General features: G+C 49.8%; 1 long non-coding RNA gene across 1 annotated transcript; it reads left to right on the top strand.

Annotated features, from left to right (window-relative positions):
* Positions 1-1,458: 1,458 nt before the first annotated feature.
* On the top strand, positions 1,459-5,447 carry LOC147579884 (uncharacterized). The gene is made up of 3 exons (XR_015252266.1): positions 1,459-2,265; positions 2,764-2,830; positions 4,774-5,447. It is a non-coding gene; the product is annotated as an uncharacterized LOC147579884 (long non-coding RNA).
* The last annotated feature ends 315 nt before the right edge of the window (positions 5,448-5,762 follow it).

Raw genomic sequence — 5,762 nt, 5'->3', positions numbered from 1 at the left:
CTGAAACTCACCTCCCTGTTCCACTGGCAAAGCTGAAACACCTTGAGAGAGCTGTCAGTCTCTCCAGGGTGTTCAGCCAGCCTTTGGTCGGGGACAGCCCAGACTCCCTGCTTCCCCACCAGTGCCCTCCATCCTGCCTGTCCCTCAGAACCCAGCCTTTTAGGAGAGATGCTTGTGGCAGCTGTCTCCTGGACAGGAAGGGCAGGGGGTGGAGCAGGATGCATCTCATGACTCAGCTGTCTGTTCAGGGAGAACTGGACCTGTTTAATATAGATAAGGGCCCTCCCCTCCTTCTCTCCCCCCTTCCCCCCTTCTCTAAATGTCATTCCTGGAGGTTAGGCTTTCTTTTGGCTTATTTTGTGTGTGTAAAAAAAAGGGGGGGGGGCAACGTGGGGGAGCAGGGCGCCTGGGTGGCCCAGTCGGTTAACCATCTGACTCTTGATTTTAACTCATGTCGTGATCTCACAGTTCCTGATGGAGTCCGGCATCAGGGTCCACACTGACAGCACAGAGCCTGCTTAGTTAGGATTCTCTCTCTCTCCCTCTCCCAAAATAAATAAATACATTTTTTAAAGGGGAGGGGGTGGTAGAACCTTGGCCTGGGAATGTCTGAGGAACCCCAGCAGGAAGGGGCTGGCTAAGGTGCCATGTGCTGGCCACCGTGTATCACTATCACATCTGGTCATATTTGTTCTCCGGCCTCGGAGGCTCCCACCTGGCCAATCATCAGAATCACCTGCAGGGCTTTTAACCAGCCCCACTCAGGGCCTCCACTCATAACAAGGCAGGTTGTGTACTGCATAAAGAGGGCAAATGGAAGCCAAAGTGCAAGCTATGCTCCACAGTCCACACATGCCCTCAACTCAGGGCTGCATTCTCTAAAGGGAGGGGGGATTTTTCTTAACCTAAAGTCTCTGTCCACTTGCCAAGTCACATCCTAGCAAGACTGCTTCTGCCCAGAGAAGGCACCTTCTTCTATTTCATACAAAGTAGCAGGGACCATGCCCATCCCCAGCAGATTCTGATTTGTGGATTGGAGAAGCCTCATTTAAGAAACCTGTCCTGGTGAGGAGGTGGGTCAGCTCTGGGAACCTTAGTCCTGAAAACCCCCTGAGCTTCTCAGCCCTCTTAGGGGGAAGGGCCCTCTGAATTCAAACGTGGGTGCCGACTGAAGACCAGCCCCATTGCTGACTACGACGGGGGCAGGAGGAGGGAAATCCTGTGCGTCCCCCAGGTGATGTGGCTCGAGCTGAATTCGGGTGTGCAAGTCAGTCTCCAGGCTGGTCTCCCACCTGCATTCAGGCCGGGCGGCATAAAAGCGTCCCCAGCCCCCACGCACCCAGCTCCGCCCTCGGGAGAGGCTATCAGTTGCTAGGTGGGGCGGTCTGCTCGGGAGATTAGAAGAGGGCGAAGCCTGCCCCAACAGTCCCCAACACAGAGCTCTGAACCTAGACAAAGTGAGGAGTAGGGGGTTGCTGCGGGCTTCGTGAGGTTAAAAATGCTAAGAGATGGCGTGAAGACTGAATTCTCAAAGTAGCAATCACTCACACCCCTTTTGGGAGTTTCCAGTGAGGGGGAAGCTCGGGCCAGAACTTCCCAGGACTGGAGGCTGACGCTTCACCGCATTCCAAACGCGGAACCACGTGGGCTGGGCGGGGCAGGCGCCGCGCAGAGGTCAGCTGTGGAGGCCGAGGCAGACTTCCCACCAACACCTGGCGAGCGGGAGCCTTGGACGAAGAGTTTAAGGAGGCTCTCGGAGTGTGGAGGTGCAAGGTCCACCCCTGAAAGCGCGTGTCTCCTTAAATTTTGTGCTGTTTCTCCTGCTAGTCTCGCCCCAGTCCCAGCTTGAGTCCTGACCACAGCGGGTGCAACTTCTGAATTACCTGGCTCCTCCACAGCTTTTGGGGCTGCCCGCCCATGTAGAAGCCCACCTCCCACGAGCAAGGTGAATCTCCTCTCACTTGAAGATCAGAAATTGAGATCTTTCCTGTTCAATTAAGGATACGTTTCCAGTAAGTGCAGACATGGAAGAAAATAGCAGACAAACAGTGGCTAAGATGGCAGACTCTGCATTTGATCTCCTTAAAGTGCAGATCCGACTCTAGAGAGCTATGCTGGGCCTGGGACTTTGCACTTGTAACTAGTCACCAGATGATGCTACTGTCCTTGGTCAGGAACCACAGGAGTTACTTAGCTCCTGTAAAGAGGAGACCTCGAACTCAGGACTGGCTGCACAATTTGCAGGTTCCAATACAGAATGAAAAGGTAGGCTCCAGTTTCAAAACTTAAGAATTTCAAGGTATCAGCAGCAGACTGTTAAAACAGTCGTGGGGCCCTATGCCACTGTTGGAGCCTCACAGGGTTGTTGAGAGGATTAAAGGTTAGCCCGTACAAGCACTTAGATATCACCTGTGCATATCCTTGATCATGTCGGTGATCATTATCCCTCAGCCCCAGACAGCCTCTCCCTGAACACATGGACTGTCAGACCTTATGTAGTCCAACATTCCTTTTACGGGGGAGGAAATTGAGCTTCCTGGGAAGAGTTCAAAGAATAAATGATAGGTCAGAGGGACAACTTGTGAGGTCACACTCAGAACTCAGACCTCTATGCCAGGGCTTTTCCTCCTGGGCTGTATTCAGTATGTGTGTGGGAGGGTGGGGGTGGAGGTGGGGGTGGGGGACAGGCAGCAGGAAGGTAACCTAGCATCTCAGAAATGCTGAGGGGAGTTGAGACTAGATGGGTGCCGGTTGTCCCTGCAGGAACACAGTCCAAATCATTGGATCACACACCTGTTGGACTTTTGGGATGTATGTCCTGAGCTCCTTGGTAAGAACCTAGAATCCTGTGGGAATGGCACAGGTGCCCTCAACCACTGACTCTTAAACAGATCCAGTTGCTGTGCTTTGCGGTTCTTGGTCTGCCCTTCAAAGTTTCTTTGCCTCCTCCCTTATTGTCACCTACTGCTGTCAGGGTGCCCATCTCCAGCAGCTACTCTATAAATTGCTTACAATCAGATTAAATTTAGAAACATAACCCAAGGTATTAGAACTGTGCAGAAAATAAGGATAAATGGTGTCTGAGTGCTCTCGTCACATGATATGTGCTTCTCCAAAGCTTCTCCAGGCTTTTGCTTTTTCACCTGATTTCTGATTCTGTGCTTTGTTTTGCATGAGTGAGGTTGCCAAATATTGAATTCTGGATGAATGAGTTATAACTGTAACAATAAGGAAATTGATAATAGAAAAATTGCAGGTTTTAAGAATTATTGCCATTATTACTATTTTAGTCGTCACTATTAGGACAGGAAAATTGACAGTGAATTTCTGAGGCCATTCTGAGAACAAGACCAGCTCTTCACTTCCTATTATAAATCAGGGGAAGCCATTTCATGGTAACAGTAGTGCCTTCTCTTTCTAGAGGCCGCTCTCAAGACAGCTTCTATTGAAGACAGCGCTTTGCTCTTGACCCCTAATTGCACTTTCCAGACATGGGGATACACTGTAGCCAGCAATGTGAAGATGGGATAGTGAGTTATCCAGCCCTCAGATTTGTGTCTACCCCAAACCAGGGCACAGACCATGGCTACCTCTTCCTTCCCTCTCTCCCTCTTACCCCTCCAGGTGTCTCATGATTGCTTAGGAAGGAAGAAGGTGAGCCTCAGGTGTCCGCCCAGTCAGGTAGACCTAAGGGCTGAGCAAGACAACTGTCCTCCAAGAATGGTCTTCCCCACTTCCCTCTCTAGCAGGATCCTGCTTCTCTCTCAGACCCATCTCTGTGGCCCCTCTTCTGAAGCTCTCTCCAGCTACCCCCCAGAGTTGGGGCTCAGCCTTGTATGTCACTGCATCTTGGTAGAACTAATAATAGTAATAGCTGCCATATTTGGGCCACTGTGCTAAGTCATCCATTAATGCCAACAGCCCAAAGAAGTAGATGCTGTTATTTGCATTTGCAGATGATGAAATGGAAGTAACTTGCCAAGCTTGTACAGAGCTGACTCCAAATTTTGGGCTCTTAACTCAAAAGGTTTACTGAATATCATATACTATGGAGACAATCTCTCAAGATGCAGACCAGAGGCCTGGGGCTCCAATGACTTCTGAGTGAAACTCATGAGTGAGTGCAGAGGAGGGAGGTGTTTGGGAGGGCAGGCATCCCTGCAGCACAATTCCAGGGAGCTGAGTCTACAGCACTGAAATGCTTTGGGGTTCCCTGGGCATTTCTCTTTGTGGCTGTGGCCCGCTCAGGACATTTGTGGCTCTTGGAAGTGGAGTCAGCTAGGAAGTCTGTCACCTATGATGCCAAGGTCTCTGGGAAGTAGGCCTGCTGGGAAAACAGTCCACGTTGTGTCTCATGACCAGGAACAGCTTGAGAGACTGCCATACTTGTGAGTAAGAAACCCACGGAGGCAGACCTACTGTAGGCTCTGGAATGACCCAGTCCCCTCCTTATGTATCTTTTGTAGAGCAGACTCCCTGGGGAACCCATTTGTTTTATCTGCCAAGTCCTTGTCTTAGCCCTTGAATCAAGGTAGCAATCAGGGTTGCATGTCCCTCTGTCCTAAGGGCGGCACACTTGTATCTTGTAGCTCTGTGTTGTCTTCTCCTTCTGCCTTAGAAGCAACACCAGGAGATCCTTTCCTCCTGGGGTCCTGAGTCAGGACTAGATTCCAGGATTGTGGACCTCTTCCCTGTCCCCAGCCCTGGGTCTCACAGGTGGGGCAAGTTTGAGATCTCTGTGGTGGGTTTTCATTCTGTGACTTTACTCACCAGGTCGAGCCCTGTAAGTGGTGACTGTCAATGAGATCATCTGGAAGGCCTGAAGGCTGGACCCATGGCCTGTCTGCTACCCATACACTTATGCACGTGCAGGCACACACACACACACACACACACACACACACACACACACACACACACACACACACACACACACATACGTGCACTCATGTGTGCCAAACTCCCATTGATTCTCTAACTGCCAGTTTGTCCCAATCAGTGTCTTGGTCCAGGAGTGAGATGACAAGTAAAATAAACATACCTCCTCTTTACAAGTGGCTCCTTTCTCTAAGTTCCTATTGTCCAATAGAACTTTCTTTGCTGATGGAAATGTTCTATCTGCTCTGTCCGACACCACGAAAGGCTATTGAGCCACTTAAAATGAGACTAGTGTAAAGAACTGAAGTTTAAATTTTATTTCATTTTAATTAGAATTTATACAGCCACCTGTGACCAGTGGCTAGCAAATCAGACAATGCAGATCTAGGGATCGTCATGTTTTCCAATAAAAACTCAGGACCCAGGGCCTGATAGGTCGGAGTAGATGTATAGGGCAATCTATTTGGAATTGGGACTGGACTGTTAATCTCTATGCTACATCTGTGCTTGAGCTCAGATTTAAAACCTCATCTTTGTCCCCCTTTTATACATTTTTCTTTTTTATTAAATTTTTTTTTAACATTTATTTATTTTTGAGACAGAGAGAGACACAGCATGAACGGGGGAGGGGCAGAGAGAGAGGGAGACACAGAATCGGAAGCAGGCTCCAGGCTCTGAGCCATCAGCTCAGAGCCCGACGCGGGGCTCGAACTCGCAGACCGCGAGATCGTGACCTGAGCTGAAGTTGGATGCTTAACCGACTGAGCCACCCAGGCTCTCCTATACATTTTTATTTCTAATCCTCCCAGCAACTCTGTAAAGATCATCTTTATTTTTGCAGATGAGGCAACTGAGGCCCAGAGAGCTAAGAGACAGCCTGAGCT

The sequence above is a fragment of the Puma concolor genome, chromosome B3 (genome assembly GCF_028749965.1).
Source record: "Puma concolor isolate L17-30 chromosome B3, mPumCon1.1.hap2, whole genome shotgun sequence".
Classification (NCBI taxonomy): Eukaryota; Metazoa; Chordata; class Mammalia; order Carnivora; family Felidae; genus Puma; species Puma concolor.
Note: the sequence above shows the minus strand (reverse complement) of the source record. Positions and strands in the feature narration are given on the sequence as shown.